Source organism: Aethalodelphis obliquidens, unplaced genomic scaffold (genome assembly GCF_003676395.1).
Source record: "Aethalodelphis obliquidens isolate GAN/ISIS:26980383/991018 unplaced genomic scaffold, ASM367639v1 scaffold8, whole genome shotgun sequence".
NCBI classification, from domain to species: Eukaryota; Metazoa; Chordata; class Mammalia; order Artiodactyla; family Delphinidae; genus Aethalodelphis; species Aethalodelphis obliquidens.
The window spans coordinates 62,560,777-62,585,586 of record NW_020837952.1 but is presented as its reverse complement, the minus strand read 5'-3'; positions in this window follow the sequence as shown (position 1 = coordinate 62,585,586).

Below are 24,810 nucleotides of genomic sequence, written 5' to 3'. Positions count from 1 at the left end.
CAAAGTATGATCCTTGTTTATTATTGAGTAGTATTCCATGATATGAATGGATCACAGTGTTTTTAACCGTTCACTTATTGAGAAACATTTGGTTGCTTCTAGGTTTGGGATATTACAAATATAATTGCTCTGAACAATTTTCCACAGGTTTTGTGCAAACATACGTTTTTATATCTCTGGAATAAATACCTAGGAGTGTAACTTCTGGGTAAAATGGTATGTATATGTTCAATGCAAAAAGAAACTGTCAAGTATTTTCCTGTGTGGCTGTTCCATTGTCCACCCCACTAGCAATGCATGAGTGGAGCTTCTTTCATCTATGGCAGATTTTGATATTGTAGTTCTTTTTTTTTGCAGTACGTGGGCCTCTCACTGCTGTGGCCTCTCCCGTTGAGGAGCACAGTCTCCGGACACGCAGCCTCAGCGGCCATGGCTCATGGGCCCAGCCGCTCCGTGGCATGTGGGATCCTCCCGGACTGGGGCACAAACCCATGTCCCCTGCATCGGCAGGCGGACTCTCAACCACTGTGCCACCAGGGAAGCCCCTGTAGTCATTTTTTATTTTAACTGTTCTGACGAGTATGTAGTGATATCTCATCATGGTCTTAATTTGTATTTCCCTAATGACAGTGATGTTAAATATCTTTCATGTGTTTACTTGCCATCGGTGCATCCTATTCAATGAAATGTCTTCATGCTTTTTGCCCATTTTCTATTGGATTTTTAAGTTTGAGGAGGTGGTAATTTTTATTTAAGTTTTTAATGGTGTGTTTGGAGAGTTCTTTATAGATGTCAGACACCTGTCTTTTGTCAGGTATGCAGTTTGCAAATATTTTCCCCCAATCTACAGTTTGTATTTTCATCCTCTTCACATGGTCTTTTGCAAAACAAACGTTTTAATTTTGATGAAAACCAATTTATCACTTTTTTTCCTTTTTGAATCATGTGTTTTGTGTCATTTCTAAGAAATTTTTACTGTGCCTTAGGTTTCAAATATTTTATCCTATATAATCTTCTCAAAGTTTAATGTTCTACATCTCTGTTTAAAGAAGGATACATTTTGAATTTTTGTGTAATCTGTGAGGTTTAAACTGAGGTTGTTCTTCTTTTTTCCCTTTTGTACTGTGGATTTCCAACAGTGCCAGCATTTCCCCTTTGTCATATATCTATTGACGTTACTTGTATGGAACTTTTTCTAAGTTCTTTGTCCTGTTCTTTTAATCTGTGTGTCTGTACTTCTGCCAATACCATGCAGTCTTGACTACTGTTTCTGTATAATAACTCTTGAAATCAGGTAGAGTGATTTGCCCACTTTATTTTTCTTTTCCAAGGTTGTTTTGTTTTCTAATTTCTTTGCATTTCCATATAAATTTTTGAATAAACTTGTGTATATCTACAAAAGTATCTTGCTGGAATTCTTAGAGGAATTAGATTAAACTAGTATGTCAGTTTAAGGGAGAATTGACGTCTTCACAATGTTGAATCTTCAATCCATGATTATGGTATGTCTCTCTCATTATTTAGATCTACTTTGATTTCCTTCACCAGCATTTGGTGCATTTCAACATTCAAGTCCTTCACATATTTTGTTAGATTTACACCTAAATACTTATTTTTTGACCAATTATAAGTGGCATTGTATTTTTTAAGCTTCAGTTTTCACATGCACATTGTTAGTGTATGGAAATACAGTTAATGTTTACGCATGTTGACTTTGTATTCTGTGCTGCCGATAGATTCAATTATTAGAAGTAGGTGATTATTGTTCTTGTGTGTGGATTCCTGTAGAGTTTCTATGTAGTCAGTCATGTTATCTGTAAATAGCAGGCATTCTATTTATTTCTTTCCAACTTGTAGTCTTTATGTCCTTTTATTGACTTATTTTTCACTGGCTAGCACTTCCAGCACTGCATTGAATAGGAGTGAGGAGAAAAAAAACCCTGGTCTTATTCCCACTCAGGAGAAAATCACTCTGTCTCTCATCATTAGGTAGAACCTTATTTAGAGGGTATTTTGTAGATGCTCTTTATCAAGTTAAGGAAGTTCTCTATTCCTAGCTTTCCAAGAGTGCTTTTTTTTTAGATATATATAATGAATGGATATTGAATTTTCTCAGATGCTTTTTATGCATCAATTGACATACCTGTGATTTTTTTTCTTTAACCTATCAGTATGGTGTATTGCATGTATTGATGGTCAAATATTGAGCTAGTTTTGATGCCTGGACTAAATCTCACTTGGTCACAGTGTATAATTCACTTGTATATCACTTCATTTTGTTAATAATTCTTGACAGTATTTTGGTAAGAATTTTTGCATCCGTAGTCATATTTGAATATTAGTCTGCAATTTCTACTTTTAATTTTTTTTTCTGGCTTTGCCTCTGGTGTCAATAACACTGGCCTCAGAAAATGAGTTGGAAAATATTCCATCCTCTTCAATTTTCTGGAAGAGATGCTCTAACATTGGTATTAATTCTTTAAATGCTTGGAAAATTCTCCCATAAAAAGACTTAGGCCTGGAGGTATCATTTTTGGTCTATTTTGCTGTGATTCGTCCAACTTACTGAAGTTGAATATTTGTGTGTTTTGCCAAATCTGGAAAACGCTCAGCCAATTTCTTTTGAATACTTTTCAGCCCCGCCGTCTTTCTTCTCTCTCCTGGGACTCCCCTGACACAAGTGTTAAATCCTCTGTTGTATTTCTCCCTATCCCTAAGATTCTGCTGATCTTTATTTAATTAGTTAATTCGTTTTTTAGTTATTTTCTCTGTTGTCCAGATTGGGTGATTCCTATTGTTCTATGTCCAGCTCACTGATTCTTTCCTCTGTCTTTTTCGTTCACTGTTGAGCTCATTGAGGATTTTTATTTCCATTATTTTATTTTCACTTCTGTAACTTCCATTTTCTGTTCTAAAATTTTCATTTCTGAACTTTTTGATATCTTTGCAGAGACTTTATATATTTTTCACTTGTCATAAATGATTTAAACTGCTCTTCAAAGTATTTTTGAGATGGCTTTTTAAATATCCTTTTCAGACAGTTCTAACATCTGTGTCATCTTAATGTTGGGGATGATTTTCTTTTCTCATTCAAGTTGAGATCTTAATGGTTCTTGGTATGATGAGTGATGCTCAATTGAAAACTGGGCACTTTGGATATTATTTTATGAGATTCTGGTTCTTATTTAAATCTGGTGTTTTAGTAGCCCTCTCCAGTGGGGGCAGGTGGAGCACCCTGCCCCCCATCACTGGGTGGAAGTCCAGGATCTAAATTGGCCTCCACTCTGGGAGGAAGCTTCTCATACTGCAGGGGAGATGGGAGTTCAGACCCTCCCTTAGGCCCCTGCAGACCCCTCCCTGGCTGCTAGGGGGAATGGGGTGTCTTGTTACTGCTCCTCACACGGCCCTCACTGACCTGTGGCAGTGGGAGGTGGCCTCCATTCCGCTGAGTGGTGGTGAAGGTCCTGACCCACTCGCTAGGCCTTCCCTGACACCATCCCTTTGGGGAGGAGGAGAGGTTTCTCACTACCACTGGGTGGGTGTGGGGCTCCTCCCTGACACTGGGAGGTGGAGAGGTAGGGGTTTCCCTTCTCGGCCTTTTGGGTGTGACCCCAGTGGGGTGGAGGAAATGTTGGGATGCCTTCTTACAACCAGGAAGAGAGGAAGTCCGCAATCTCTTCTCATCCTTTGCTGGCACAGGTGAGGATATGGCCACAGCTTTTACTATGGTTCTTGCTGGAATAGAGCAGTTATCATCTGAAATGTTTCTGTCTTTCTAGCCTACTCCCTCCTGTTCTTTGGGGCTTTTTGTCTGAGCCTGATGGTGTTTCTGGGTTGCCAGCTTCTCCAGTCTGGGACATATGAGCCAAAACAAAGCCCAGGAACACATTGCAGTTTTGTTTTCTCAGTCCCGAGGTCCCTAGCCAGTCTGTCTTCTCTCCACCTTTCAGAATTGTATTGTGTTTGTTTTATATATGATCACCAGGATATGTATGTGTTCTTAGCAGGAGGAATAAGAACAATTATGCTTACTCCATGTTTCTGGAAGTGAAGCTTCCTCCTCCGGCTTCCCTTAAGATTTATCTTAACCTCTGCCTTGAAGCAATTTGATTTTGATATTCTTTGGTGCAATTTCCTTCATGTTTCTTGGGGTTCTTTGAGCACTTGGGGTTCTTTGAGCTTCTTGAATCTGTGGGTTTATAGTTTTCATCAAAATAAAAATTTTTTCCAGCTGTTATTTCTTTAACTATTTTTTCATCCTTCTGCTGTCTTCTGTCTATTGGGGTCTCCAACTGCATGTGTATTAGCTTTCTTGGAGCTGTCCCACAGCCTGACAATGCTCTGCTTAATTTTAAGTTGTTTCTGTGGATGTGTCCTCAAGTTTATTAAGCATTTTTCCTTCAGCATTTAGTCTGCTGTTAAACCTTTATGGAATACTTTTCATATAAGACATCATAGTTTTTAATTTCATCTGAGATTTGGTTTGATTTGGGAGACATTTTTATCTTTCGTTTCTCTATTGAACATAATCTTTCCTCTAGCTCTTCTGACATATGGACCATAGTTATAATCACTATTTTAATAAACTTGTCCACTAATTCTTTTATCTTTATCAACTCTGGGTCTGTTTTTATTGACTGATATTTCTTCTCACTACCAAGTCAAACTTCTTCTGAGTTCTGTACTGAAGGCTCTGTAAGTTGTGTGATCTTCTACTCTGGCTGGTGGGAATGGAAACCCTTCCTGCCCTGTGTGAGCTTTGGGGATTGTTTTTGCTGATTCTCGCATTTTTCTCCCACTGTGTTGGGTAGTTTCTTCACATGCTTGTGTGGATCAGTAGTCAGTCTGAAAGGGAAGCTTCTTTACTTCTCCTGAGTTTCTTTCTGACATTGTGCCCTGCAAACTCTGGCTGCCTTGACCTCTCTGGATGACCAGTCCCATCTCCTTGACTCCAGAAACTGGCCATAGAAACCAACAGAATGTGTCTCAGGACTTCTTCTGTCCTGGTACAGAAAGAAGTCAGTGAGAGGCAGAGTGACAGGCAAGGAAAGAGTTTATTAGAATAGGATGCTTGTGAGAAGTACAAGCGGGCAGGCAAGGGAATGCTGCCCCAAGAGCTTAATTGGCTACAGTTTTATAATCAAAGGAAGAATGGGGAGGGGGAGAAGACCACCTTCTTCCTCATTCTTTTTTTTTTTTTTAAATGGGGATACATGTATACATATAGCTGATTCACTTTTTTATACAGCAGAAACTAACACACCATTGTAAAGCAATTATACTCCAATAAAGATGTTAAAAAATAAAAAAAGAAAAGAAAAGAAATGGGTTAAACATAAGTGTGACAAAACTTCAGCTAAGTGATTGGAAGGTAGGAAGAATGGGGGCAAATGAATAGGCCACTGGCCTGACTAACCCAAGACGTCTTCAAAGGCAGCACTAGAGTTCTGAAAGACTTGGGTGTACCTTGTGTAAAGCCGACAAAACTCCATAAGTGGAGGGAATATCATGGATATGAAGTAGAAATCAGCTAAAGCTATTTATTGAGTGACGATTGTGTCATATGTCAGTCACTAGAAGAACATGAAGTAAAGATACTATTGTTATAAACTAGTAGGGAAGATTACATGTTCTCATGGAAAAAAAAAAAAGACAACCATGTAGTAACAGATGCCTAATATTGTAGTGAAAACGAATACCTAATTACAGAAGGAAGGCTGAATCAAATGGGAGGGACTTTGAAGTGGGATCAGGACCTAACATGACAGAGAGAAAAGGAGAGATACGATATAACTCAGAGATAAAATCTGGGGACAATGGGAATTTGCTGGGAACAGAAGGATCATGATAGGATGGTGATGAATATGTTGCTGCTGGTGAAGATGAGTTTATTTATTTATTATTTTTTATTCTTATTAGTCATCCATTTTATACACATCAGTATATACATGTCAATCCCAATATCCCAAATCATCACACCACCACCCACACCCCCGCTATTTTCCCCCCTTGGTGTCCATACATTTCTTCTCTACATCTGTGTCTCAATTTCTGCCCTGCAAACAGGTTTGTCTGTACCATTTTTCTAGGTTCCACATGTATACGTTAATATACGATATTTGTTTTTCTCTTTCTGACTTACTTCACTCTGTATGACAGTCTCTAGATCCATCCACATCTCTACAAATGACCCAATTTCATTCCTTTTTATGGCTGAGTAATATTCCACTGTATATATGTACCACATCTTCTTTATCCATTCGTCTGTTGATGGGCATTTAGGTTGCTTCCATGACCTGGCTATTGTAAATAATGCTGCAATGAACATTGGGGTGCATGTGTCTTTTTGAATTATGGTTTTCTCTGGGTATATGCTCAGTAGTGGGATTGCTGGGTCATATGGTAATTCTATTTTTAGTTTTTTAAGGAACCTCCATACTGTTCTCCATAGTGGCTGTATCAATTTACATTCCCACCAACAGTGCAAGGTGGTTCCCGTTTCTCCAGACTCTCTCCAGCATTTGCTGTTTGTAGATTTTCTGATTATGCCCATTCTAACTGGTGTAAGGTGATACCTCTTTGTAGTTTTGATTTGCATTTCTCTAAGAATTAGTGATGTTGAGCAGCTTTTCATATGCTTCTTGGCCATCTGTATGTCTTCTTTAAAGAAATGTCTATTTAGGTCTTCTGCCCATCTTTGGATTGAGTTGTTTGTTTTTTTTTAATATTGAGCTGCATGAGCTGTTTATATATTTTGGAGATTAATCCTGTGTCTGTTGATTCATTTACAAATATTTTCTCCCATGCTGAGGGGTGTCTTTTCATCTTGTTTATGGTTTCCTTTGCTCTGCTTTTAAGCTTCATTAGTCCCATTGGTTTAGTTTTGCTTTTATTTCCATTCCTTTAGGAGGTGGATCAAAAAAGATCTTGCTGTGATTTATGTCAAAGAGGGTTCTTCCTATGTTTTCCTCTAAGAGTTTTATAGTGTTCAGTCTTATATTTAGGTCTCTAATCCATTTTGAGTTTATTTTTATGTATGGTGTTAGGGAGTGTTCTAATTTCATTCTATTACATGTAGCTGTCCAGTTTTCCCAGCACCACTTACTGAAGAAACTCTCTTTTCTCTATTGTATATCCTTGCCTCCTTTTTCATTGATTAGTTGACCATAGGTGCATGGGTTTATCTCTGGGCTTTCTATCTTGTTCCATTGATCTATATTTCTGTTTTTGTGCCAGTACCATATTGTCTTGATTACTGCAGCCTTGTAGTATAGTCTGAAGTCAGAGAGTCTGATCCCTCCAGCTCTGCTTTTTTCCCTCAAGACTGCTTTGGCTATTTGGGGTCTTTTGTGTCTCCATACAAATTTTAAGATTTTTTGTTCTAGTTCTATAAAAACTACCATTGGTAATTTGATAGGGATTGCATTGAATCTGTAGATTGCTTTGTGTAGTATAGTCATTTTCACAGTATTGATTCTTCCAATCCAAGAACATGGTATATATCTCCATCTGTTTGCATCCTCTTTAATTTGTTTCATCAGTGTCTTATAATTTTCTGCATACAGGTCTTTTGTCTCCCTAGGTAGGTTTATTCCTAGGTATTTTATTATTTTTGTTGCAATGGTAAATTGGAGTGTTTCCTTAATTTCTCTTTCAGGTTTTTCATCATTAGTATATAGGAATGCAAGAGATTTCTGTGCATTAAATTTGTAGCCTGCAACTTTACCAAATTCATTGATTAGCTCTAGTGGTTTTCAGGTGGCATCTTTAGGATTCTCTGTGTATACTATCATGTCATCTGCAAACAGTGACAGTTTTATTTCTTCTTTTCCAATTTGTATTCCTTTTATTTCTTTTTCTTCTCTGATTGCCATGGCTAGGACTTAAAAAACTATGTTGAATAATAGTGGTGAGAATGGACATCCTTGTCTTGTTCCTGATCTTAGAGGAAATGCTTTCAGTTTTTCAGCATTGAGAATGTTTGCTGTGGGTTTGTCATATATGGCCTTTATTATATTGATGTAGGTTCCCTCTATGCCCACTTTCTGGAGAGTTTTTATCATAAATGAGTGTTGAATTTTGTCAATAGCTTTTTCTGCATCTATTAAAATGATCATATGGTTTTTATTCTTCAATTTGTTAATGTGGTGTATCACATTGATTGATTTGCGTATATTGAAGAATCCTTGCATCCCTGGGATAAATCCCACTTGATCATGGTGTATGATCCTTTTAATGTGTTGTTGAATTCTGTTTGCTAGTATTTTGTTGAGGATTTTTTTTTGCATCTGTATTCATCAGTGATATTGGTCTGTAATTTTCTTTTTTTTTGTAGTATCTTTGTCTGGTTTAGGTATCAGGGTGATTGTGGCCTCATAGAATGAGTTTGGGAGTGTTCCTTCCTCTGCAATTTTTTTGGAAGTGTTTGAGAAGGATGGGTGTTAGCTATTCTCTAAATGTTTGATAGAATTCACCTGTGAAGACATCTGGTCCTGGACTTTTGTTTGTTGGAAGATTTTTAATCACAGTTTCAATTTCATTACTTGTGATTGGTCTGTTCATATTTTCTATTTCTTCCTGGTTCAGTCTTGGAAGGTTATACCATTCTAAGAATTTGTCCATTTCTTCCAGATTGTCCATTTTATTGGCATAGAGTTGCCTGTAGTAGTCTCTTAGGATGTTTTGTATTTCTGTGATGTCTGTTGTAACTTCTCATTTTTCATTTCTAATTTTATTGATTTGAGTCCTCTTCCTCTTTTTGTTGATGAGTCTAATGGTTTATCAGTTTTGTTTTTCTTCTCAAAGAACCAGATTTTAGTTTTATTGATCTTTGCTATTGTTTTCTTTGTTTCTATTTCATTTATTTCTGCTCTGATTTTTATGATTTCTTTCCTTCTGCTAACTTTAGGTTTTGTTTGTTCTTCTTTCTCTAGTTCCTTTAGGCATAAGGTTAGATTGTTTATTTGAGATTTTTCTTGTTTCTTGAGGTAGGCTTGTATAGCTATAAACTTCTCTCTTAGAACTGCTTTTGCTGCCTCCCATAGGTTTTGGATCATCATGTTTTCATTGTCATTTGTCTCTAGGTATTTTTTGATTTCCTCTTTGATTTCTTCAGTGATGTCTTGGTTATTTAGTAATGTATTGTTTAGCCTCCATGTGTTTTTGTTTTTTATGATTTTTTTCCCTGTAATTCATTTCTAATCTCATAGTGTTGTGGTCAGAAAAGATGCTTGATATGATTTCAATTTTCTTAAATTTACTGAGCCTTGATTTTTGACCCAAGATGTGATCTATCCTGGAGAATGTTCCATGCACACTTGAGAAGAAAGTGTAATCTGTTGTTTTTGGATGGAATGTCCTATAAATATCAATTAAATCTATCTGGTCTATTGTGTCATTTAAAGCTGTGTTTCCTTCTTAATTTTCTGCTTGGATGATCTGTCCATTGGTGTAAGTGGGGTGTTAAAGTCACCCAGTATTATTGAGTTACTGTTGATTTCCTCTTTTATAACTGTTAACAGTTGCCTTATGTATTGAGGTGCTCCTATGTTAGGTGCATATATATTTATAATTGTTATATCTTCTTCTTGGATTGATCCCTTGATCATTATGTAGTGTCCTTCCTTGTCTCTTATAACATTCTTTATTTTAAAGTCTATTTTATCTGATATGAGTATTGTTACTCCAGTTTTCTTTTGATTTCCATTTGCCTGGAATATCTTTTTCCATCCCCTTACTTTCATTCTGTATGTGTCCCTAGGTCTGAAGTGGGTCTCTTGTAGACAGCATATATATGGGTCTTGTTTTTTTATCCATTCAGCAAGCCTGTGTCTTTTGGTTGGAGCATTTAATCCATTCACATTTAAGGTAACTATCGATATGTATGTCCCTATGACCATTTTCATAATTGTTTTGGGTTTGTTTCTGTAGGTCCTCTTTTTCTCTTGTGTTTCCTTTAGCATTTGTTGTAGAGATGGTTTGGTGGTGCTGAATTCTCTTAGCTTTTACTTGTTTGTAAAGCTTTTGATTTCTCCATTGAATCTGAATGAGATCCTTGCAGGGTAGAGTAATCTTGGTTGTAGGTTCTTCCCTTTCATCACCTTAAGTATATCATGCCACTCCCTTCTGGTTTGTAGAGTTTCTGCTGAGAAATCAGCTGTTAACCTTATGGAAGTTCCCTTGTATGTTATTTGTCATTTTCCCTTGCTGCTTTCAATAATTTTCTTTGTCTTTAATTTTTGCCCACTTGATTACTATGTGTCTCGCCATGTTTCTCCTTGGGTTTACCCTGTATGGGACTCTCTGTGCTTCCTGGACTTGGGTGGCTATTTCCTTTCCCATGTTAGGGAAGTTTTCGACTATAATATCTTCAAATATTTTCTCGGGTCCTTTCTCTCTCTCTTCTCCTCCTAGGACCCCTATAACATGAATGTTGTTGTGTTTAATGTTGTCCCAGTGGTCTCTTAGGCTGTCTTCATTTCTTTTCATTCTTTTTTCTTTATTCTGTTCCGCAGCAGTGAATTCCACCATTCTGTCTTCCAGGTCACTTATCCCTTCTTCTGCCTCAGTTATTCTGCTATTGATTCCTTCTAGTGTAGTTTTCATTTCAGTTATTGTATTGTTTATCTCTGTTTGTTTGTTCTTTAATTCTTCTAGGTCTTTGTTAAACGTTTCTTGCATCTTCTCGAGCTTTGCTTCCATTCTTTTTCCGAGGTCCTGGATAATTTTCACTATCATTATTCTGAATTGTTTTTCTGGAAGGTTGCCTATGTCCACTTCATTTAGTTGTTTTTCTGGGGTTTTATCTTGTTCATTCATCTGGTACACAGCCCTCTGTCTTTTCATATTGTCTATCTTTCTGTGAATGTGGTTCTTCCTTATTCTTGAGTAGACGTCAAGCTTCCATCATCAGCTCCTCTTCCACATCAGACAGGGGAGTTTTCTTTTCCCTATATGGTCAAGCCAGGACTGTCATGGCACAATGAAAATGAGCAAAAAGGCAGTAACATATATTAAAATATGGTAAATCATCTCAGGTTTCAGTATAATGTCACCCTTTCCTTATTTTGTTTTTAGTGCACACAGAGGAGAGTGTCCTAGGAATCATTAACTTTCTGAGCTCACTGAGAAGGGCGTGGGTCTCATTTTACCATTGTTTTATTGTTTGTGGGCATGTCTCATGCTTCTGTTGCATGGTTTTGTTGCTAAGCAAGCCTGCTTGGTTTTGTGGTTAAGGAAACCTGCTTTCCTGAGTAATCATTAACTTACAGGCATCCCCCATACTTTTTTCTATTTACAGTCTAGTAGTGGGATTAACTATTTAATCACATTTTTTGTCCCTTTACTCTGTCCCTATCAGCCGGGACGCATCCTCCCTGGCTCAGCCTGGAAACTCCTCCTGGGGTAGCCTCAGCAGCCACAGTCTGACCATGTGGGTTTCCCATCTCTCAGGAATCACCGTCTGGGACTTCCTGACACCCAATGTCTTTAAAACCATGTTCCATACATTTTATCCAGTTTTTCAGTTGCTGTATGTGGGGAGGTTAATCTGGTCCCTGTTGCTCCATCATGAGCATAAACAGAAACTCCTGGTCATTGATGTAAATACAGCATACCAATGCTCTCAGTCAGCTCCTGACTTCCCCAAGCCTGAGAAATTCAGGACAGCAATCCTGGAGTCCTGTGGGCCTGGGGATTTAACACTGCTTCACTCAGAGGCTCAGGGAAATCCACTCTGAGATTCATTTTGAAAAGTATACAACAGAAACGGGGGCGGGCATGCAGTGGTGGCACAGAACCCCATCAAAGCCAACACTGGGGACAGAACACTGGCTTGGCTTTGCCTAATCTAGTTTATAGTTCTCTGCTAATGGCAGTGATGCCAGGGTCATCTTGGGATCACACAGAGAGCTTTAGGATAGACATTCCTGGGAGAAATCCTGTTACCATAGGAATGAGAACACTGGGTGTAACAATCTCTTGATGGGTTGATTAAGACCTGTTGTCTTCTGGTCTTCTGTAGCTTTGATGCCTCTGAACCATCTTCTCTATGGCTGTGATAGTAGGAGCTCTTTGCTCACTCCCTGTTCTAAAATATTAGGTGGCTCTTGCCCCAAAACATAAATCTGATCTTATTTTTGGCCTTTAATAGCTTTCTCAATCTACCTTTCCATCATCACCTCCTAATGCTTTCCTCATATCTCTTGCAAATTCTTTATTCTCGGCCTCTGGGAAAACATTGGTAATTTTCTCATTTATCTTCCTTGCCATTTAGAATGGCTGCATAGAATGCTGTACTGTTACCACACACTGATTTCCAGTGTTCCTCCAGCTTTGCACATACTCGGCAACTGAGGGTAAACACCTACCCTGGGGAGGGCACAGACCTACATCCAGTTCTAAATAATGAACATACTGCTGGGTTGAGTGAGGGTGCAGTCGCTAGCTGGGAGCTCAGGATGAGATGGGGAGTTATCCCTGTGGCTGGTCCCCAGTACATCCTGCCCATGGCTCACTTATGGCCCGCAGCCCTGCAGGCGAGAACAAGATTTCCTTTGAGAGAGGGAGCTTTGAGCCTTAGGTCACACATGCGGGTCATTGGCCAGCCCAGCGTCATTCTAGAGGAGGGTTTCAGGGAGAAGGAGATAAAGGTCTGTACACTGAGTGGGTAAATTAGTGAGGTGGAGGCACCCCAGAACAGGGACGGTAGAATGCATGCTTGGGGACAAACACCCAGATAGGACATGCTCCCAAAGCCTGGCCGGGCTAGGAAGCCAAATCCAGCTGGAATCAGAACACAGAAACATTCAATGTGATGTTTGCTTAGAGCGGACCAGAGGCCAGTGTAGCCCACGTCCTGGCTGAGCTGAGTCTTTAGTAATAGTAATAGCAATTTTGACAGCAGTCATAATAATTTCAGCCAAACTTCACTTCCCTACTTAGGAAGCATTTTCTTAGTCACTATTTCATTTCACTTCATCCTCTGAGGGTTACCCAACCTTCATTTTCTTTTTATTCTAAATTCGATTTATTATATGCATACTTTACAAATAATCATTAAGGTACATCATTTATTTTTCTAAATGCTTAATTTTTATTTCTTTTCTTTATTCCCCTTTCACTATCCTCCTTACACCCCCAATATTCACTGCCCACCCCCAAACTTCAACGCTAGGAAATCCATGCTATCTAGTCTTCCAATATAATATACATATTTTATATATATATATATATATATATATATATCCCCACACATGCATGCATGCACACTCATCACATGACTGTCACATGCACAAATGAGCAGTGCATGTATATGTAAATACACATACGCATATAGACCCCCATACATGATGTGCAGCCTTTATATTGTGTCATTCTTTTGCAGTAATGAATTTTATCAAACATGCCTTTCAGCATCTTGCTTTGCAAGCTCGGTAATGCCTTGTCAATGGCCTGGCAGGACTCCGGTTTACTCTCCTGAATGACTGCTTACTGCTCCACATTGTGAATTTCCACAAAGCTATTTACTTTCAAGTTTCTGTTTCGACCCTTCCATGTGAACATGAATGCCTTTGAATGTGAACTTTGTAGCAGCTGCACGCGCTTTTCTATTAAAAAGAACGATAATCGCACTTAGGTTTTGTTTTTCTTCTTAAAGATAAAACTTCAGAGAGCCCTGGTGTAAAAATACAAAATTCATAAACTTCATGATGAGTTCAGAAATCAAGCGGAGTTTGCAAAGCAGCAGCTCAGTGAATTGGAAGAAGTTCCAAATCCCTTTGAAATGCAAGTTTTAAGAATTCAGACTGTGCAGGGTCTAGGAAAGTTAGTGCTGATGCTATTTTTTTTTTTTTTTTTGGTCTCTCTCTGTTTCTGAACTTCAAACCATTTTAAGAAGCTGTAAGTTATCTTTCCCCTTGGTAACATCTACTTAGCTCCTACTATGTCCGTAGCTGTGCTGCGGGCTGGCGGGAGAGAGACAGTCTCAGGCCCAGCACAGATGCACCTTGTGCTTCAGACCCTGGTCAGGGGATGCAGGACATGCATCCTTGCTGAGGTCTGAAGGGTCCTGATGAGGGAGTCAGGCACCACCAAGCATCTGCAGCTTCCCTGGGTCCTGGGGAGTCAACCTTCCGAGAACAGATGACATCCCCGCCCTCAAGGAGCATGCTGTCTCCTGAGAAACAGACTCTCTCTGGGCCCGTGGGTGCTGTTCCAGAAGCACTCGTGGGAACGGTACAAAGCTCCATTGGGTGGGGATGACATTAGTGCCTCAGTGGACACCACGGGGTCAGAAAGAGGGGGAAACAGACCACTGCAAGCCAAGCAGGATGGAGTCTCACCCTTTGTTATCTCACTCAGATGCCTCCCAGGGCACTGAGGGTAAAGCCCAGAGTACCCGTGGAGGTAGGTCAGAAGGCAAAGGGCAGTGCGCCTCTGTCCCTGGCCACCCCTCTCGCCTGTTCCCTGACCTCAGTCACTCAGCCTCCTCTCTGTTGCTCTATACCCCCAGCTCCTTCCTGTCCACTGATTCTCATTTTATGTTTCTGACCTTTTCTGTCTGCAGCCATGTGATAGGAACATGGGGACCCTATTCGCCCTGGTCCCCCACCCCACCATATGCACAGCTTTGGAGGTGTGGTGACTACAAAAGCAAAATGCTGAGCTGACAGTTTGGCTTCACAGTTAAATTGCATGATCAGGAACATCAGGGCGAGAGACAAGGGACTCTGACACCACATCAATAAGAAATGAGATGGGAATCCAGGAGGGCATGCCGTTCTCCACTTCCAGAGAAGCACTGAGGAAAGCTGGAGTCGTGGGGTTCTCCTCTGACACAGCTGAACAGCCGTGGGGCAAGTTAACCCTCACCCAGAGGGTCAGCGAGGGGCCTGAGCCAGTTACTCCCCAAGACCCCCAGGACCCAAGGTGGGCTCTGGAGGCCAAGTTGCTTGTCAGCCATCTCTTAATGTGGTAACAAGATGCCGAGTAAATGAAGGTCACACAGGTGAGGGGCTCTGTCTGTGGTCTTTTCCCATTGCCAAGGTTGAACCTCATGGACTTGCAATAGTCAAGCTAGGAATTGCCAGTGTCATAGGGCTCAACAAAATATTCCTTTATCCATGATTGATTTTCCCCAGAAATTCTGCTGTGATGCTCCCAGAATAACATGCAAGCCTGATGATGCGGTGATAGTTGACCCCCTCAAACCTGCTTGCTTTCCAAAGCACCCTGAAAATCAGGTGGGGAAACCCCAGAAAGGGATGTAGGATCAGGACACCCCACCACCACCAAGGTGGTATCCAAATGTGGAGGATCCTCAGCTGGTGGCTCTGCACAGAGCATAGGATCATCTCATGGTCGGCTATATTTAAGCCCAAAATAAGGCATTGGAGGGGCAGGAGTTGCTTAGCTGTAAGAATGGGGTGGTGGTTTGGGTGCAGATACTTAAATTTGGGTGAACTAGAGATTGCCAACACCCCACAGTGATTCTTTCACCCAGCAGTCAGAGGACCTCAGCACAACCCCTGATGGACACCAGCCCAGCTCCTCAAGGCAATGGTCTATGAGCAGCACGGCAGGGGTCACCCGTTACGCCCAGTGCAATCACCATTCACCCAGGCCCACCCAGTTGATCGACCACTGTCTCCCGTCCACCCTGACCTCCTCAGGAGTCTGCTGGTCATCCCCATTCTCCATCTCCCCGGACACCTCCACCTCCTGTGTGGTGTCCTGTCCCGAGACCAACACAGCAGCCTTCTAAGCACCATCCTGCCTCTGCGGCTGGACCTCCTTGCCACCAGGTTTCCCCAGGCCCCCGCAGGGACATCTGGCCACAGTGCCCCAGGCAGAATTGGGGAGCGGCCAGGACTCTGGGTGCTGGGTTGGATCTGGACTCCACGCCCACCGCCTCTGTGATGTCAAGTGCATCATCTGACCCTTTGTGTCCATCTCCTCACCTGTGGAGTAACAGCATTTACCTCCTGGGGTTGCACTGGGACTCAAGTTGATTAAAATGTCAAATGCTGTGCGGGGCGTGGTGAGCATCCCAGAAACATCCACTCCTGGCACTTACGTGCATTCACTGAAGCCCTGGTCACAGGCACTTTGTGAGGGTCAAACAGCAGCTCTGCTGCCGGGAACCCCCGGGCTCCCAGCTCCTGTAGAGCTCCAGGGATTTGGGCCCAGCTCCCCCATGTTCCAGCCACACAGAACTTCTGTTCTTCCCAGAGGAATCTCATTTCCCTTCCAGGAGAGCCTGTTGACCTCAAGTGGGATTTCATCTTGCAGAAGGAGTCTTCTTTCAGGTCCTTCTATGGCTGCCCAGCCCCAAGGATTTTACCCGTAGGTAGGAGTTTTCATCTGGCTGGCAGCACCATGTCCCTTGAAGAACCCACAGTTGGCTGTTTCTGTCCACAATTGTGCCGCTACCCTCCTCTGCTCCTTTTCTGTTTTCAAGCATGAGGTGTATGTTACCTCTGTGTCTTGGCAGATGGGAGCAGATGAAATTATCAAGCAGAATAGGGGACCCTGGGCACCAGAAACGAGTAATAGGGGATTGAGGGCCTGATTAGAGGCGCTGATCCCAGAAACGATGCAGTGGTTTCAGCTCCAAGTGGTGGCAGGAAGGTAATCCCAGGGCTGGGCACAAGGACGTGAACGTATGCTCCGGATGTGAGAGCATCTTCGTGAAGACATTGCTTAGTAACAGGGATGCTAGCTCGCCTTTTGACCCCATCCCGAGTCTCCAACCTGGACCTCCTCCACAGCATATTCACTCCTGGTCTGCTCTCTTTCCCCTGGGAGGCAGACCCCTCCAGGCACCCAGTGAACCTTTTGGGTGGTTCTGGGATGCAGCCTCCCTACCAGAGCACCGTTTCTTGGAAGGGGCTTCCTAAGGCTCTTAGAGAGGAAGGAACATGGGCCAGGAGCCCACAGAGCCACGCCCAAGTCCCAGCTGCTGTTAACCCACTGGGAGGATGGGACAGTAGTGGATGGGAGCCTGCAGCACGCAGATGGCAGCCCTCGGCCTGGCTGCTGGACTGAGCTCTGTTTCAGCCTGATGGGCGGGGGCCTCCTGCTCCCAGAACCCTTGGGACCAAATGAGTTTCAGAACTCAGCATCCTTCAACATCTAAAACACACATGATGCACATAAAGCATTTTATGTAACAGCCCCAGGGGTACAGACAACACCTGTAGTCAAGCACAAACATATGAATAGTCATGCCAGCTGGGTCAGTCAAAGGCCATCAAGAATCTCAGGTAGCTCAGGTCAAATTTGTTCTCAGAGGACTGCAGGTCGGTTGGGTTTTGCCGTTACCTAAGATCCATGAGTACTTCAGGCATCCAGACCCGTGAAGATGCTGGCCCTGCGGATGAGAGATTCTGAGCCTAGACCACCTGTCGAGTGACCCCAGGGAAGCTATGGCTTATGGGGGCAGAGCTGGCATCACAGCTCACTTGTGTCTTACTTCAGTCTGTGTGGGGCTCTGCCACCCAGCCACACAGTCCCTGAAAGCCCAGCGTGAATAGCCACGTCCAGCACACAGGTGAGCTGGCCTTGCAGGGAGGCTGGATACACAGGTCACTTCCTTGTTGGCTGTTCTGTGTCCTCACCCAACAGCGAGAGCATGTCATCTCTCCTCAAGTCTAAGACATGTGCTTCTGAAGTTGGACATCTTGTAATGCGTGTGTACATTTAATTTGAGAGGATTTTATTTCCCACTGCCCAGAAAGCTCTTACTAAGACTCTGACATCTTACTCTCTGGTACCATAGAACAGTAGCTGGTGTCAGAATACAGAGGTTGCCTCTGGGCCCAGCTGCCAGGAGATTGGATGGGTAGATTCTATGTAAAGCACCCAAGGCAATTTGGGGGGGCGGCAAGGGGGACATTGATAGTGCTCAGGAAGTGTCACTTTCCATGAGTAGCATCTGACCTCAAAGAACTCAGGCTCCAGAAGGAAGGAAGTCAAGGTACAAACAGCTCTAATAGGAGGCGGAAGGAGGTCGGTGCTGGGCTAGTAGGACGGCCGAGGTGCTGGGCTGAAGAGAGGAGGAGCTGATTACCAAGGGTGGCATCTGGGGATCCTCTGAGTCTGAGAGCCTCTATGAGTGGAGCTCAGGCCCTGGGTGGAGGGAGATGCGGTGGGATGGTCAGCCCTGGGGTCCAGACTTTCTGAGATGCTGCCTAGAGGTGTTCTGTGCACACTTGGCGGGTCATTCACGTGGTCCTTCAGGTCTGAGCTGCGCTGGACTCACTGAGAGCTCAGTTCTCTGCACCCTCTGGAAATCCATCTTTTTCAGAAAACTTCATATGTTGACACCAGTGACTTTTGGGACTCATGCTCACAGGGGTACCTGGATTGCCTGGGAGAACAAGTCCTGGATCAGAAGGCAGAGGCCCTGTTCCAGCACATCTCAGGCCTGGGCTCACCTGCTGTGCAGCTTCCCCCACCCCACACCCTGCTCCCAGGTGCAGCCTCATCATTTTTACTGAAGATACCCCGATTACCCGAAACTCTCCAGGTCACAACGAGAACTCCAGGAGCCAAGGAGCGTCAAAGTGCCCTTGAAGGGAAAACCCCTGCGAGAAGCATAGTGATGCTGGTCCTGTCTAGTCCCTTATAAACACCTGCACAGGTGCTTTTGTGCTCCAGGCTGGGCACCATGATTCCCCAGGCCAGGAACCAGGATGTCCCCATGGAGACACCCCTGCTGCAGGACCAGCAATACTGAGCTTGTCCCTGCACAGGCAGGGCTTGATTTCCTCTGGACCTGAAACTGGCTTTTATTTTGCAGAAAGAGCACCCAGGTGGGGTCTGAAAGCCTGTCATCTGGCACCTGGTGTGTGTGGGAGGTGATCGCTCTCCACCTTGTGCCATGCACATGATGGCACCTGAAAGAAAGGACGCTCAACAATGGGTGGCAATCCTTACCTGATTTTGTGTCTGCAAATTTCAGTGTCTGCCTGGAGATATCATTCTGTCTGATTTATGGGCATTTTGCTGTCTGCCCACAATAATTGTTTTCCCTTTATAGGTGGCTTATTTGGGTTTATTGGCAGATTTGAATTCCAGTGGACATTTAGAGAACAATACAATAGAGCACTTAACTAAACGTTGTCACAGGAAACTGTGCTGAGGCCAGCCTCTGATGTAGGAGCACAGGCTCAGCCACAGGAGACCGCCTCAGAGGATTTCAGCCAGGAGGGCTGGGATGAGGTGCAGCCAGAGCTGCCCAGGCTCCCTGTGCTATTGGTACCAGGGTCTGAGCTCAGAGAGTAGCAAAGACTGGGAAATGATGGGGGTGTGGTGGGGCAGGACAGGGAGCAGAAAGAAGATGCCATGTCATGGCAGGAAGGGCAAGAAAGACGACGATGATGATGACGGTGATGCTACTGCTGTTGCTGTTGCTGATGGTGACGATGGTAGTGATGGTGATAATGGTGATGATGATGGTGATGGTGATTGGTGATGATGATGATGATGATGGTGATGATAATGGTGATGATGATGGTGATGATGATGATGGTGATGATGGTAATGATGGTGATAATGGTGATGATGATGGTGATGATGGTAATGATGGTGATAATGGTGATGATGATGGTGATGATGATGATGGTGATGCTGCTGCTGTTGCTGGTGATGATAGTGACGATGGTAATGATGGTGATAATGGTGATGATGACAGTGATGGTGATGATGGTGATTATAATAAAAACAATAATTGTCATGATCAGAGTTGTGGTAGTCATAGAATCACTACTGGTGCTTAGTGACTGGGAGCGAGCCATGTGCTGGGCATTGCATACTACTTTCCAGGTATCCGTGTTTAACCCTCTCACCAACACTATGAGGCAGGGACCAGTATTATCCCTGTTTTGTAGATGAGGAAACTGAGGCTCAACCATATTGCTCGTCAGAGTCCAGGTCTGTCTGAACCCCAAGCCCACGCCCTCACTATTCTGCTCTCCTCCCTACAGTGCAGCAGGAGAATGGGACCCATAGAGAAGAAACCTGAAGAATTACAGGTACAATCCAGGTGGGGAAGTTGAGAGAAGGCTTTGAAGGGCAAGCTGAGGATTTGGGGCTTAATTCAAGCCAGTGATGGGAAACCAATTTAAGAATTCTTACCCTAGTGAGACAGGAGCCGAAGTTCCTAGGGTGATTGACAAAGGGCTGGGAGCCCTGTAGGTGTGCACTTAGGTAGAGAGACCCAGGCTCGGGTAGGAGAGGGCCAGGCAGGTTTCCAGCCTCAGTGGCTTCATTGCGTGGCTGCATTTTTTACCGAATAAGCTCAATCCGAACTGAATTCTTAGCTGGGGTGGGTGATGTGTAGAGTGGGACCCCCGTATCCTCAGGTTCTGCCTCTCCTGCTTCAGAGGCAGATTCAACCATCCACGGATGGAAGGATCAAAAATATTTCCACCCCCCAAATCCAGAAAGTTTCAAAAAGTAAAACTTGAATTTGCTGCATGTAGGCAACTGTTTACATATCATTTACATCGTATTTACAACTATTTACATATCATTTACATTGTATTAGGTATTATAAGTAATCTAGAGATTATTTAAGAGTGTAAAAGATGATGTGCATAGGTTAGATGCCATTTTATATAAGGGACTTGAGCATCCGTGGGTTTTGATATCTGTGGGGGTCCTGGAAACAATCCTCCATGAATTGTGAGGGCCGACTCTATCTGGGTGTCCACTCGGAGCTCCATGGCCCACCACCTGCATGTCAGTGCAGGAACAGTGCATGGAGGAGTCTTCTACGAAGAATGTAAGGAAGACTTCAGGACCACAAGTGAAGACAGTCCCCAGTGGAGAGCACTCCACCTCTGCACAGGAGCCAGGGACCTTGCGCTGACACTGACGGCCAAGGCTTCCAGCAACATGCAAGGCGGACATTCCATGATGGCAGGAAAAGGAAGACGAGGCTTGAGGCCGAGTGGGCTGCGTTTCCTCTCTGCTCGTGGTCGGAGCTTTGTTCATCGTCTGTCTCCAGAGCTCATGCTGCTCTCGGCCGGGTCAGGCTCTGATCCCCTACTCTCAGCCCTGGAATACATGCTTGCTTATGTCCTTCTAAAGCATCCATTGGCCCATGTCCACAGGGCTTGCTTCTGTCTATGGCTGTAAAGATACTGCTTCCCACGGTGCTGGTCAACCTGGGGAGGGCTGCCAGCAGCAAGCCGGGTTTCACGGCCCCATCCTCCACCCCTGCACCAGGAGCTTCCTGCTGGGCGGCTGGGTGCAGAGGCTGCCCTTCGCCCACCTGGGTCTAAGCCCAGCTCAGACAGGGCAGGCATGAGTGACCTCCTGGCACCCAACTTGTGTGTCTTTCTTGATAAGGGAGATCAAACAGCCAAACTCTGGGGCAGCCGAGAGCCTAATCTGGACTCCCAGGTGGCTGGGGCCCAGATGGGGCTTTGTACGGAGGTACATGAGCAGAAATGCTGCTCAGCCCATTGTGATCCTATTAGGAGCGGAGAAGTTAATGAATAGTGTGTTCTTTCTTGCTTTCCCTGTCTGCCTCCTGCACGTTGTGTTTATCTACTTACTTATGGAAATCCAGGCCTTCTTAACAGGCAGAGCAGGGAAACAACGTCTTGTCTTCCTGCAACACTGGCTCAAATCACTCTGCTCAGGCACAAGCCTTGACTGGGCTCCTTAAGACTCAATCAGACGTCCTTAACCCTTCCTCTGCCCAGACACTTGTTGTTTTATGTGGGCACTTTAAGGATGTGAGAAACAAAGAGCTGCTCAGAGAACAAAGAAATTCCCAGGGAAGGACTTTTATTAAATTTTATTACAATCTTCAAGAGGCACAGAGTGAGAAGAACAGCTGCAGAGTTGGGCTACAGAGTAAGGAGCCCGCCAAGGGCATTCAAAGTCAAAGACGCTGTGGCTGAGCCATGTGGCCATGTTCCAAAGGTACAAAGGCTGGCTCCCGCCCTGTGGTTGTCCTGAGTGCCTCCCTTCCCCCAGGGACTCAGGTGGAGTGGATCAGAGCGAGGGTCCAATGGTGTTGGCCAGTCTGCCACCATCTGGCAGAGTCTTCTGCTGGGTACAGCCTCCCCCGGAGGGCGCTGTGGGTGTGGATTGAGCCCAAGGGAAGATGTATCCTGGAAAAGCAGGGACAAGTGTTGGAAAATGGAATTGCCTTTATGTGACAATGACAGCAGTTACTTCTTTTTGAGCATTGATCACATCGCAACACTGTGCTGAGTGTCAGGTGCAGACACCCAGAGCTGTGCCAGGTGACCCCAGAGCTTAGTGACAAAACCCGCCGTTAACTGTGCTTACAGATTCCGGGACTTCTGGGCAATTATCGCCTGGGGTGTCCCATGTGGCTGCATCCAGATGTTGGCCAGGCCACAGTCATCTAAAGGTCTGATGGCCACAGAGGACCACACAGGCCACGTTTGGTGCTGCTCTTGGCTCTGTTCCCCTCCACGTGGACGTCTCCTGGGGCTGCCTGAGCATCTTCATGGGATGCTGGCCACCTGCCCTCAGAGCGAGCCATCTGAGATCCAGGTCCAGGTGGAAGCTGGAATGGCTTTCATGGCCTGGTCATTCTGAATTCTGGGGTCACACAGCCCTGGCTCCACACAGGAGGGCACCATCTATGGATGTGAGCACTGGGAACCATGGCTCTTTGGGGTTCCCCGGCGTGGGGGGGTACCACAATCTCTCCTCTGGCTCCCAGTGATTACATCTCTCTCCTAGGCAATCCTGGAACTTTCATCACTGTGTACTAGGTGCCCCTGCTTCCACTAGAATGACCTCCCTTCACTTTGAGCCCTCACCTTTTCCTCCTAGACACACCACCTGGGGGGGGGGAAGCAGCTGTAACAGTTACAAGATGGGACATTATGAGAAAAAGTAATACAGTGTTACTATTATAGCTGGTGTAGCGGGACGTTGTTGAGAAAATAACCCACTTACCCCTGTTTTCCTTATAAGGCCCCAAAGAGGGATTTCTCCCAGGCCATAGCATGGGGGGAGGTGGGGACGGACTAGGACCAGCTCCTGAAGATTTGTGTTTTTATTCTAATAGACACTGAATCACACAATTTTCATTCTGCTCTGGCTGTCAGGTGACTCACGCCAAATCCGCATGCCCCTGTTAGGGCCGCGGAGAGGACAGATGAGCTGCTCTCAGAGCCGACCTTGAACCTGCTTTCTCACCACTCAGTCCTTACACTCCCCCCAGCCAAGTAGCACTGATGTAAAACCCATCGCAGGCTCTGGGGTGTGTGGAGGCAGCAGAGTCCAGGGGAAAAGCACCGCCTACTGTGTGCTACCACCCACGTAACCTCGGGCCTTAATCAACCTCAATGCTTGTCCCCGTATCCATCAAATGCATCCCTGACGACAAGGACCGGCTCAAGCACTATCTCCTCCAAAAAAGCCTTTCTGTCCCGCTCTCCTCCCTCCCAGGACCAAGTGTGAGTGACCCCTCCCTCCTGGGGACCCTGGGGACATCCACATGGAGAGGAACCAAGACCCCCCAGCCAGCAGCCGACAACTAGCTGTGCGCATGGACCCTGCTTCTAATGAAAACGCTGATAGGAGCTTACCTGAGAGTTAGGTTGCGAGGTGCCAGCCGTTATTTCATTAACTCTACAATCATTCATTCATTCAAGGAGGTGCTGCCGTGAAGGTCTGGGCCGTGTACCCAGCTCCTTCTATGTTCTGAAGGCCTGATGATCAGGAACTTACATTCTAGGAAGAGAAGACGGCCATAAACTAAAGCCAAGCAAAAATTAATGCAAGTGAGACATGCTCCCAGGTAGCTGTAGGCCCTGTGTAGAGATGCATCTACGTGGCTTGTGGGTGAGGCAATGGCACCCCAGCTTACCCACCGGGGGAGCCTTCCTGACACTGTGCACTTGGGTTTGAGATGTGAGTGAAAGACAGGGCTGCTTGGGTAAACATCTGGAGGAAACTGACCTGTAGGGGCCGGAAGACCTAAGGCAGAGCCCCAGGGGCCGAGGGAAGCAGAGAAAACCAGTGAAGCCGCAACAGAGACACACTGGGACAACGTTCTGTTGGTGACACACTCAGCTCCCCAATAAGCCCTTCCACCTGCAGGTGAGGACCCCGTGCATCCACTCCTGTTCCTGCCCCACCTCCCTCTTTAGAGGTGCTGCCGTCCTGACTCGCTTCTCAGTGGACGCCGGGCCCTGAGTCTTACTTTCATCGTGTCTGTCTGAACGTGGTAAGTTATTTCTCTCTGTATAAAACTGTCCATTTTATAAACATGTGAATCTCTCTGCAACCTGCTTATTTTCTCAACATTATATTCATGAGGATAGCGTATGTTGTTACACATAATCCCAGGTCATTTATTTTCTCCGTAAATTGTCTTGTTGTATGAATATACTACAATTTATCCATTTTCCTCTTGGTGGATTTCTGCTGTTTCTGATTCTTTTCTTATATCAGACTAATTTGAACTGCAACGACCGATCCTGTATGGGGTTCCTTATCACTTGTTTAAAGGTTGAGTACAAGACTATGAATGAAGTTGCTGGGTGGTGGGAAATACGCATCTCACATTGACCGGTTATTGATAAATTTCGCTCCGGAGCCGTGGTACGAGCGCATTGTCTTGACAGGGGCAGGTGTGTCTCATCATTCGCATCTTCCCCACCCCTTGGGACTGTGTAGCCTTTTAATTTCCTGATAGGTGTTGTCTCAGTCTGCTTGGGCTGCTGTAAGAATGTGCTACAAGGATGCCACAGACTACGTGGTTTATAAACCACAAAAATTAATTTCTCACAGCTCTGGAGGCTGGAA